Source organism: Mastigoproctus giganteus, chromosome 3, assembly GCF_048544385.1.
Source record: "Mastigoproctus giganteus isolate SK-2022 chromosome 3, ASM4854438v1, whole genome shotgun sequence".
Taxonomy (NCBI): Eukaryota; Metazoa; Arthropoda; class Arachnida; order Uropygi; family Thelyphonidae; genus Mastigoproctus; species Mastigoproctus giganteus.
The window spans coordinates 179,775,370-179,788,256 of record NC_143577.1 but is presented as its reverse complement, the minus strand read 5'-3'; the positions used below and the strand labels follow the sequence as shown (position 1 = coordinate 179,788,256).

The 12,887-nt window shown below is 41.4% G+C and overlaps 1 protein-coding gene across 1 annotated transcript in view; it reads left to right on the top strand.

Moving 5' to 3' along the window:
- LOC150088443 (mitogen-activated protein kinase kinase kinase 11-like) overlaps positions 1-12,887 on the top strand; it is a 241,747-nt gene that overhangs the window by 26,105 nt on the left and 202,755 nt on the right. The gene's annotated exons all lie outside the window — the stretch shown is intronic.

Sequence of the window (12,887 nt, the reverse complement as noted above, 5' to 3'; positions counted from 1 at the left end):
CTAATTTCATACAGTTTACTCTAGAGTTAGAAATCAACGAGGCGCTCATGTTCCTGGATGTCTTAGTGCAATGCTTAGGCCCACGTCTAGAGACTTCGGTATACCTTAAACCTATGTGGTGCAGACAATTTACAAACTACAGATCCGGCCACGCACCCAGTCATCTCAACAGTGCTGCCCACACCCTATTCTCTATGGCTTGGAGCCATTCCAGCACTGATGCAATCGTATGCAACGAGATTTCCCATTTGAGGACAGGCCTGACCAAATGTGGATATCCCTCCCATGTGCTAGACAGATGCCTATTACATGCACAAGAACTTGCATCCCACCCAAGACCCCCGAACCAAGACAGTATACAATCCGCCTACATTCCCTACTATCCAGGCGTGTCCGGTCGGATCTCAAAAATCCTCAGAAATTATAACATCAAATGCGTACAGTTACCCTGCAGAAACCTACATTCGCTTGTCTCCAGTGTGAAGACCCCTGTCACACCTCTCTTACGCAACAATGTAATATACCGCATCACCTGCAGAGACTGTGACAGCTGCTACATAGATGAGACATCAAGACTTCTTCAAGATCGCCTTATGGAGCATGACAGAGCACTGGCTTGCCGAAACTGACTAGTCCGCAGTCGCAGAACATTTTTGGGCCACAAACCACGATCTCGATCCCAAACGTGACTTCGAAATAGTGGACCACTCGCGACACTTTCGCCACCGCGCATGACTAGAGTCACTTAATACAGTCGATTCCGGTTATTTGGGACACATCAGGACTAGTGCATTTTGGTCTGATTAAGTAGCTGCCCCAATTATCCGAAGTTTCACGTAAATGGTTAAAAATACAATCCGCCCCCCCTTTTTTTTCACAATTGGTTCACTGTACAATCAAATCGGGATCGCCAATCCCAACCTTGGGCCTTACTGCGGAAACCCTAAGAAGAAAAGGGCCATCTGTCATAATATTTGACGTGGACCAAGAGATCACCTCCGAGACTCTAACCGTGGAAATCTATAGGAAAAACCTACAGAGAGGACTACCAGAGAGGGATGGAAAGCTAATGGTAATGCCCAAGTATAAAACAAGGGCCAGAAGCAGCGGAAACTGTAACTGGGTAGTGGAGCTGGCCCCAGAGGCTTGGCAAGTCCTTCGGGAACAGCGATCAATTTATATAGAGTGGAGTAGCCACAGGTACAGAGAACACGTGGCTATAGTAAAGTGTTTTAGGTGCTGCAAATATGGGCACACAACACACACATGTAATCAAATGGAACCAACCTGCGGCCACTGCTCCGAAAAGGGGCACAACTTCAGTAGCTGCCCAAACAAAGCAAAAGACCCTGTATGCATCAACTGCAAGCTACTAAGGCTAGATCATACGCATTCCATAAGAGATCCAAAATGTCCGACATATCAAAAGTTCAAGTGTATATATATATCAACTCAGAACCGATTATGGGTACGCAACGTAAAAAATATAACTATGGAGTGCTAAAAATTCACCAAATAAATGCGCAACGTGCGAAAGCAGTGGTCGCCCAAGTATGCCTAAAAGCAGAAGAAGACAATGTCCAAACTACCCTAGCAGGACAGAGGATCATAATAGGTGCCGACGTCAACTGCCGATCCCCAGTCTGGCACAGCGCCACGCCGGACCGGCAAGGCACCAGAAACGGCCAAAGACTGGAAGAGTTCCTGGCTAACTCAATATTGACGGTTAAAAATCAACCTTTCTGCCTCCCAACCTTCTGTAATACACTTTGGGAGGCGACCATTGACATCACCCTAATCACGAGAAATATCGATTCCCACGTGACCGACTGGACGGTGCAAAATGCTTGGACCACGTCGGATCACCGTACCATCACCTACCGGATACAGAGAACCACAGCAAGAATCGCAACAGAAAGGACGATGCTAAACAGATTTGCAGTCTCCAAAGCCAATTGGGAACTCTACCGAGAACAGCTTATTAGTAGAGCCCAACATGATAGAATTGGGCAAACCAGACAGGATGGCCAAGAAATAAGAGAGGACCCAGACGAACTGCAACAAATAATAACAAACATAACCAAGGCAGCTGAAGTAGCCATAAAAAAAAAACGCTTTCGAGCAAGACCATGCCCTGGTGGACCCCAGAGCTGCAACGACAAAGGAGATTAGTCCAACAAAAAAGGAAGGAATATCAGAGAGCACGGAGGTCGTGGCCACCCGCTGAGGTCACTTACCTGAGCCGCCAATATACAGTACTGAGAAATACTTATACCGAGAGTACAAAGAAAAGTAAAAAGTCCTCCTGGGAACGACTGGTCTCAACTAAAGGTAATGAGAATTCCTGGGGAGTGGTCTACAAGATCACAACAAATAAACTCCCCAGGGGGGAAATAACCACAGCAACTATAACGCCGCAACGCACCCTCACCACAACATGGGACGACTCGGTGGCCAACATTTTGAACACCATTATAAAAGACCCACCGAATATACTCGCGGAAGACCAACAAGCTATCATACAGGCAAACGAGACCTATAACATCCAACAAATGGAGCCGTCAATTACCATGGATGAGCTACAGGAAGCTGCAACACAAATGCGCAACAAGAAATGCCCTGGCCCTGACCTCTTGGACCCAGAACTCGTTAAGAGGGCGGTGGAGCACATACCGGAACCCCTGCTGCACCTCTTCAACTGCTGCCTCAGAGTGGGCCATTTCCCAACTAGCTGGAAAACAGCACATCTCAAGCTCATCCTGAAAAACCCAACTAAACCACCTGAACAACCAAACTCTTACCGTCCCATAGTGCTGCTATCAACACTAAGTAAACTCCTGGAGAGATTACTACATCGAAGAATACTCAGCCACTACAAAGAAGCTAACCTAGAGTTACCCAGACAATATGGGTTCAAACCCGGACTCTCCACGATTGAAGCAATTCGGAACCTCCTAGAAAGCGCAGCACAATGTAATGAAAAGTACTTCCTGGTAATTGTGGTCGACTTCGCTGGAGCGTTCGACACCCTCTGGTGGCCGAGCGTCCTGGGCAGACTCCGCAAGGCAAAAATCCCCATGAATTTATATAATTGCATTAGATCCTACCTCTCAGATAGAAAAATCAGGGTAATGGCACCGTTCCGGAGCCTGACAAGATCGGTCCGCAGGGGCTGCCCGCAGGGATCTGTCCTGGGGCCGCTCCTGTGGAACATTGTTTTTGATGAATTCCTGGCACTCGACTTGGGTGATGTCAACGCACAAGCTTTCGACATCAGACGGCCGCCCCAGATAAAAGTAAGGGGAAGCACAATCAAACTGGCAAAACAGATGAAATACCTAGGCATTATCCTAGATTCCAACCTGTCCTTTAAACAACACCTCTTATATCTGAAGGAGAAGCTGAGAAAATATGCAGCACTAGTAGTCAGAGTAACACGCAGAGACTGGGGACTAAACAAAAGAACATTATCCCTCTACTATAAAGCAATTTTCGTCCCAGCAATTACTTCTGGAGCCCCAATATGGTACGTCAAAGCAAGAACTGCAGTAAATAAAAGAATCCTCGATACAATACAGCGAAAAATACTCCTCACCATCACCAGGGTGTGTAACACGGTGAGTACCTGTGCGCTGCAGGTCCTGGCGGGAACTCTCCCTCTGGACCTGGAGGTGGCGAGATGTGGGTTGATGTACTACCTGGCAAAGGGAACACTGACCACATTTGACACTTTTACACTGGACCCTACAAACAACCACCGAATGGAAAAACAGAAAATCATGGAACACCTGAAAGAAACTTGGCAGAGGAGATGGCAAGAGATGACCAAGGGTGAAGTCACACGGAAATTTATACCCTACGTAGACAAGACCTATCCAAAAGCCCCCAAATGGTTCTACCCAGGACTGAACACCACCTTTCTCCTGACGGGCCATGGGCCCTTTAACGCAAAACTGAATGCATTTGGACTGACCGAGGACCCAACTTGCACCTGTGGCAATATGGAGACGTGGCAACATATCATGCAAAAATGTGAATGCTATGAGGAACAAAGATCAGTACTCATCACCAGTATAAAATTTGTACCAAAAGACAATGAGCATCACCTCCTGGATTCGGAAGACGAGTACACCGCGTTCAGCCGCTACGCCCAGGACATCTTTAACAGAAGGAGAACAGAAATCGCTATCCGCAACAATATGGAAACATCTGAATAGAAGAACTCCATTGAAACTAACCAAGGAGGAGACTACAGCATGAACATACCGCATGACTACAACCGATCAGAAGAAATTACCAACAAAGATAACTCTCCATTCATGACCTGGTGCAAATGGCCAGGACTGATGCTCTCAACGAATATGACTACCTGGATTGACATCAAAGCAGTACTACAAACCGACCAGAGTCATCACTCCTCTTCCTGATCCCATAAGATGAACACGAGACAAGTGAGACTGAACCAAGACTGTGACCTACCTGAAGTGACACTGAACTGAACATCCAAAAACCATGACTGTGACCGCAGCTACGCTGTTGCCTCGCCTTTTGGCGATCTGGGTTGGACACCTAGTCTGGCCCACTTTCTTTCCATATCCTGGCGTGGGAGGGGCCCGGGACTGTCCCCTCCCCCGTCTCCCCCGTTTACTTCTCCTGGTGCGGCATGGGCATGCCACATTGATACCTGGAGTCGTCTACCCTATTGGCCTCATACTTCTGTCTTTCCCCTCCAGTCTTCAGTCTTCCCCCCCACTCTCTCTCTCTCTAAACATCACAGTGGACGCCCCACACGACAAAAACTTAAACTTCCAAATTATAACAGCCAAATCGTGCATCAATTCCAAAACTTAACCTCATTAGCGAACCACCCCTTAAAATCGCGTTATTATTATTATTTTTATTTATTTTATTTTATTTTATTATTACTATTTTTTTTTTTTTTTTTTTTTAGGCCCTAGCCACTGAAATCTCAGGAAATTAGGTGGCAGGGCCTGCCAGAGTAAATAATTATGCTGGGTGTACCTGGTCTGCCTCCACAGGGCTGAGTGTGCGCAACATTGGGCCCCAGCAGGGGTCTAGCGGCTAAATGGCCAGAGGAACAACGATACACAACACAATACTTCCAAATCCCATACACTTTTAAATCTCTGGCCTTAACAGTGATCTGTTACACCCACAAAGAAAACCACGCAGAGATGGGGGAAACCCCTGGTGCCGTTTGACACGAACACACTTTTACACTTTGTACAATCAAATCACGTTATGACGAAGTCAACATAGTAAAAGTACTGTTCACTATACGATGTGCACTAAGCACTGGTCATTGTGATCATGTTTGTAAATTGAATTTTAATTCTATTAAACAGCGCTACAGCGATTATAATTAGTGAAAATAGGAGGAATATTATCCACAGGCTATGAAAGCAAAGATATATTAAGCAGAAATTTACCCATTAGCATTAGTAGAGGCATTTGATGCAAGAAAGCAAGCTTATGCGGCATCAGCCAAAAAAAAAAAAAATAATAAAATAAAATAAATAAATTAAAAAAATAAAAAAAATAACCACTTCCTCTTCACCCCTCTGTTCGTCCGAAATATCTGTCCAGCTGAGCCTTAAACTTATTTAGGCTATCAACTTCCACGACAAGGAATGGAAGTCTGTTCCACCAACCAGCCACCCACTGGCTAAAGGCAAATTTCCGCACGTCGATCCTACATCTGTCTTTCCTCAATTTGAATTTATGCCCTCTCAGGTGATTATTCTGAGCAAGAGGAAGAATCCCATCAGCATTGACCATGCTCAAACCATTCAAGGCTTTATACACCTTTATCAGATCACCTCGCTGGTGCCTAGTCTCCAGACACTGTAATTTGCAAAACTTAAGCCTTTCTTCGTAAGAGCACCCCTTTGTTCCATTCACTACTCTTGTTGCCCTTCTCTGTACTCGTTCCAGCAGCTCTACATCCTTCTTGAAATGAGGCCTCCAGGCCTGTATGCAGTACTGTAGGTGTGGTCTGACCATTGCCTTATACAAGGGAATAATCACCTCCTTATCCCTGCTAGAAAAATTCCTATTTATCATTGACAATACACCTATATATCATTGACAGACTCACAATACGTGAGCTACTCTTGCAGCCCGTCTGCACTGCTCAGAGAACTTCATATCTGCCTGCACAACCACCTCCAGGTCCTTTTCATTCTCTACCACTGTCAGTGTAGTACTACAGAGTTGATACGTAGCTCTGGGGTTGCTGTTTCCCATATGTAGTACTTTACATTTGTCAATGTTAAACTTCATTTGCCACCTCTCAGCCCATCTGCTCAACCTTTCCTGATCCTGTTGCAGCAGCATAGTGTCAGTAGTGTCCTTGACAATCCTGCCAACCTTTGTATCGTCTGCAAACTTGGACATTAAGCTTGATATACTATCATCAATATCATTTATAAATACAGAAAACAATAATGGACCCGATACTGAACCCTGAGGGACTCCACTAATAACATTAGTCCACGATGAGAAGTGTCCACTGATTACCACTCTGTCTTCTCCCCCTCAACCACCCCTTTATCCATAGCAGAAATTTGCCTCCAACGTCACACTGCTCTAATTTGTGCAGCAGTCTTCCATGTGCAACAATATAAAAAGCCTTTCTAAGATCCAAGTATATAATATCAAAGTATTCCCTGCATCCAGTTCTTTTGTGACTGCATCATAGTATCCAATCAAATTGGTCAGGCAAGACTTCCCCTTAACAAAACCATGCTGTGTCCGAGCTATACTGAAGTCTTGTCTAGATGATCCTGCAGTGCTTCTTTAACCAGTGCCTCCATTAATTTTCCTGAACAGAAGTTAAATTCACAGGTCTATAATTACTTGTGTCGGCCTTTGATCCTCCTTTGTGAATTCGGGTCACATTTGCACATCTCCAGTCCACGGGTCCCTCCCCTGAGTCCAAGGAAGCTCTCATAATTATGGGCAAAGGGTTTGCTTACTTCCTTTGCTGCCTCCTTTAATATAACTGGATAGATCCCATCCACCACAGGTGCCTTTCTTGTGTTTACTTCAACAATTTCCCCTTCACTTTACTCTCAGAGATTACAATATTCTCTAGCTTACTGCCAGAGTTGAATACACCTCTGGCATTCCCCGCGCTGAATAACTCCTCATGTGTGAATGTTGATGCAAAATATTCATTTAGCTTGTTAGCTACCTGAGCAGGATCATCAACTGTTGACCCATCGATATCCAGTGGACCAATCTGATTCATCCCCTTCCTTCTAGAGTTTAAATAAGTAAAGAACTCTTTGCTGTTTTTCTTTGCATCCCTTGCCAAAGATATCTCGTAATCTGCCTTCGCCTGCCTAACCTCCTTTGTAACTTGGTTACAGATCAACTTGTATCTATCATAGGCTTCTGTGTCACGTGTTAATTTGTATGTATCCCATTCATTTTTCTTCTCTGCCATATGTCTCATTAGTTCATCTGACATCCATTTAGGCCTATAACACCCAACAAATTAGTTGGTATGTAAAGTCTAGTAGCTTCCAAGATAAGTTCTTTGAATGCTTCCCATTTTGAATTTGCTGTTGGTAACATCATCAGTTGGTCCCACTGTATAGAATTTAAATACTGTCTCAGTCCATCGTAGTCACCTTTACGAAAGCAATAACCCTTCCCTTTACCCCTAATGGTAGTTACCTCTTTGAGTAAATCCCACTTCAGCACACTGTGATCACTGCCACCTAGTGGTTCATTTATCTGTAGATTCTTAATGCATGAAGAATCACTACTGATAATCAAATCAAGAGTATTACTCCCTCTAGTTGCCTCCCGAAGATGCTGATGTAGAAAACAAACATCCAATAAATCCCCAAAAACCTTGCTAGTGTGTGAGTGATCAAACCCCAAATTCCAGTCAATATCTGGGAAATTAAAATCCCCCATTATAAGACTCTCTGATTTACTGGCCCCCCTCTATTTCCCTGTACAGTTTCTTATTATACTCATCAGAGTCATTAGGCCTATAGCACACTCCTACTCTCAATTTTGATCTCCCAATGCTTATGTCACACCAAACTGACTCGACACTGCTCTGTCCAGCGATGTCGACTGGCTTCACTTCCTTGGATTTTATGTATTTCTTAACTAATAGCATAACCCCTCCTCCCTTCCTATCCTGTCTATCCTTTCTGTAGACATTGTACTCTCCAAATTCCAGTTCTGCATTCCTTATATCTGTGTGACACCACGTTTCTGAAATCCCAACAATATCTGCCTTTGATGTTTTGAGCAATACCTCAAATTCATCAAATTTATTTACTAAACTTCTAGCATTGGTGTACACGCAAGTATGCATGCACCTGTTTCTATTCTTAGCTACCCTAACACAACCCATGTGTTTACTTGTACCGTAATGGCTCCCAGCAGTCTCTGAAATATCCTGCATCTTATTTTCAAGGCTGCTGCTCATTCCAATAGAAGCAGTGCAAGAATCACATTCACCTCTGCCAGTGGCTACTGTTAATCTATTAGTCCTTGTATCTCCCCAATCTAGCAGTTTTACGACCCACCTAACGCTGCCTCGATAGCATCAGCAAACATTCTTGCACCCTTTCTATTTAAGTGTATCCCATCCCTGTAGAAGCAGTCTTTCCTGTTAACAAGTACAAACCAGGCTGAAAAAATTCTACCCCTTGAGCCCTGCACAATCTTTCCAGGGCCAAATTGATCGACGGGGCTCTCATCATATACTCCCTCCTATCGTGTCTGGGCAGAATTGCAGACACTTTCAAATTCAACCCTAATTCACGGCTTGTTTTCAACAGTGACCTGTACTTGTTAAGTAATTCCGCCGGTCTCCTACTCTTAATATCATTAGTGCCAACATGTACAACTATATCACCTTTTGTGCCCTTAAAAGATGATGTCTGCTCTACAACGTCATCAACCTTTGCCCCTGGCAGACATACCCTGGTCCTGTTCCACCTATCCTTTTTACAAAGCGTTTCCCTGACAATAGAGTCACCAACAACTACTAGTTCCTTTGGGACCAGCACATTCTGCCTTTGGGGCTGCCGCTGTGTTGCGCGATGACCAAGTGCAAGCTCTGGCATTGGTGTGGGCAGCTGAGAGCTTGATGGGCCCCTCACTTTTAATCCTTCGAGGGCATCCACACTGTCCTTCAAGCTCTCATATAGGCCCATAACAACACTGAGTTGTTGCCTGATTTCCTTACACTCCTTGCATCGCGCACAAAGACATCCCCCATGGCAGTATCATGTCCCGTACCCTTCTGCTCAAGCAAGTAATGCGTTTTAAAAAGCTGTGATTCAGAGGGCAACTGTCCCCCTCAGTTCTCCTCTGAGCCACAGCACTCCCATTAGCTTGAGCCTTTTGCTTTGCTGCTCTGGTTTGAGTCATGATTTCGATTTAATTTCAATAAAATTTCAATTTCAGTACAAAATTAAAACCCTAAACTTGTATCCCAACACAGTTATAACGCTCGCTATATTTATGTTTCAGTATCGAGTGTTATCTACGAAATCACTTTATATAACTTCTGTATCAAGTTAGTATTAATTATTTATTTTTCTAATTATTTATGTTACGTAACCTCAGTCGTTATATGTATAGTTAAAAGTACAATTTAATTGACAATGAAGTTCTACAAGATTAATAGATTTTACTGATTAATTGACCATATTATGTACTATACTATACTATACTATACTATACTATATTAAGCTTATGCTATCTAGTTCGAGATATTTTATATCGCGTTACAATGGCGGCAATTTACGAACGGTCAACACGTGGATTTGATGCCCTTACCGATACTAAGTAATATCCACAAAATCTCTATCTAAGTTACTTTAAACAAGTATCGTAAATAGGAATATAAAGCTACTCTAGAAAATAAGTTAATAAGCCAAGTTAAGCTAATAAAACAGAAATAAATCAGAAAAAAACTTATCTGTTCCAGGAGGTGGCAAAAAGCTACTTCTACACTCACTTTTGTTTTTCTCAGTGGTTATGTTATACCAGACTGACTCTGCATTGCATGTCAGCTGGCACACTGCCTAAGATTCTGTTCTTAACCAATATCACACCCTTTAAACCCAAGGCCCATCCTGTCCTTTCCTTTCTGTATGCATGTACTTTTCATATTTGAATTTCCCATCCCCTGTCTGAGTGGTACCATATTTTTGATATCTGTATAATGTCCACATTTGATGACTTGATCATTACTTCAAAGTTGTGAAATTTATTCACTTGCTCCTGACATTAGTGTGTAAGTAAACATGTGTGCATGTTTTACTTCCTAGTGTTCCTACTATAGCCCATATATTTGCATGTTCCATGAAGATCTCTCCAGCAAGTCTTGTAATCCATTATACTTTTTATTTATTAAGTTAGTTAAATTATGATTATGCATTGTAGTGTTTTTTTTAAAATCCAGTTATTTCCCACGCTAGTCATCTCCTTCTGCTCCTGCATTTCAAATTTTATATAATTTTATAATAATTTGTATGAAACTTATGGTATATAATTTTCCATACCATATCAAACAAATTTTAAAAGAAAGTAAAACTAAACAAATGCTCTAAAAAAAAAAGCATTTGTTTTACATTAACATTGGGACCAGATCTTTTTGCAGTTACCGTTTAATTAAAGAAAATATAAAAATAAATGTATAAAGTTTCCTGATTATTTCAATATCACAGACCTGGCACTATTTTGTATAGTTGTTAAAATTGCAGAAGGGGAGGACATGCTTGAGTACATTGTAGAGGTGAATATTAAGAAATTCAACTAGTAATGGTGAAGATTAAGAAATATTATGAATTGTAACATTTCAGATATGATCTTGTTTTCAGCTTTCCTCTCAAACCTCTTAGCTACTCAGTGTTGTATCATGAGATCTTATCCCAGTGTGAAAATTCTACTATCCTGCCAGGTCTGCATTTATGTACAGTTATCTGTTCCCAACCTCTGAGTTGAAATAATGTGGTTTTAATATCTGTATACCAAAATTATATGTTTTACCTTTCTTAGGTGTATTAAGTTGCCTAATGCACCTATTTTATCTTCACCACATTCATCCACCTTCATATGTTAACTCAACTCCTAATTGATGGATTTTCCTAGAATTTTATTTGGCTCTTTTAGAAAAATATGTTTGACTAGCACAAATTTCATTAAAATCAGGTCAATAGAAATTGAGCAGTTATTTCTTTGGCTGTTTTCCTGCATGTAATAACTCTACTTTCAGTGGATAGATTTTCATGAAATTTTATGCTTAGCTCTGTTTTACAGATGTGTAGAGCAGTACAAAATTATCAGGAGGGCATCCCCATTAAAATCAGGCCAATAGAAATCTGGTAATTATTATTTCTTTGTCTGTCAGCATATAATAACTTGATTCTCAGTAGATAGCTTTCATGAAATTTTATATTTAGATCATTTTGGTATGATTTATTGAGCCTTTTCAGATTTCATTAAAATCTGACCAATAGAAATCTGTAATAATTATTTTTATTTATTTATTTTTCATAAATATAATGTAGGCTATCTGTATACCATATATTGTATGTGGCGCCTGGGCAGGAGCAGCAGTGCGTTGATTAGACCGGGGTTCGAGCCTGTGACCACCAAATACAGAGGATGCGGAAAGGTCAGGGAATGACCACCGCATATCCCCGGAGCAATATGTCCTTAGTTGCTAATGCTCCTAAAAACCAAATAACAAATATTGTATGTGAAACACTGGATATTAAGTGTTTTGCCATAAACTGATTGGAGGAATGACTGAATATGTGGTAGATGTGCAGATATGAAATGTTTTTTGCTATTTTTTTTTAAAACCATGTAGTATTACTCTTTGTTAATCTGCCGAAAACTAAAGCATAAAGTAACTTTTTTTTTTTTTACTTTATGTATATACAGTTTGCTCCAGTCTCCTTAAAGAAAAGAACACAATTATTGCTTCTGTCTCTCATAGATCATGGCAGTGTGTGTAGTGTAGCAGATAGTGCAGGGAGAGATTTGTTTACACTCTGTTCCTACACTTTTTTCTCACAAGTCACATGTTAAAAGAGTCTGTATTCATAGTACACCTTAAGAACACTACCATTGATCTTAATGGGGTTTTACCTAATATTGCCACATGCCTGAAGAAGGTTATAGCAAATCAAAGTACCACGATACACAATTCTGGAACCACAATATGTATAATCTTTTCTCTCTCTCTCTCTTTCTCTCTCTCACAGTTATGCACTTGTCAGTACCAGAGGTATACTATGCTATCTCTCTGTACATTTTTGTTTTTGACAGCATTTTCATTTTTTCTGGATGTATTTTGTGCTTTTATAATGCTTTGAAGATTACTCTCTTTCAGCATATCAAATGAAAGTGTGAAATTGGAGGATAGTTGGCGTGTTTGTGTGCTTTTGTGTATTATATTGTCAATTGTAACATCATTTTTATGTTGTATAAATGGAAAATGAAGTTTAATGTGACTTTTTTAAAATTTTATTGACATATTTGTTGTTTTATCCATAAGTTCCTATTTTATGTAGGACGCTTAGCCTTGCTAAGTGTTCTACATAAAATAGGAACACTTAGTGTCCCACACTTAGAACACTTATCAAGGCTAAGTGTTCTAAGTATGGTTTTGCCAAATGCAGTTCTTTTCAGGAATGTATGAGTATAGTATGTATGTAGCTGTTAAAGAGCAGATGTGGGGGAGCTTTTTGTGTAGCTATTGTAGACTCAGAATTTATAGTTTTGCCTCTAGCTTTTCGTCACTCATTTTTTTGATATTTTCGTGTCTTCAACATGCAAATGGAAGACTAATAGATGATCACAATGAAGGTTTGTGT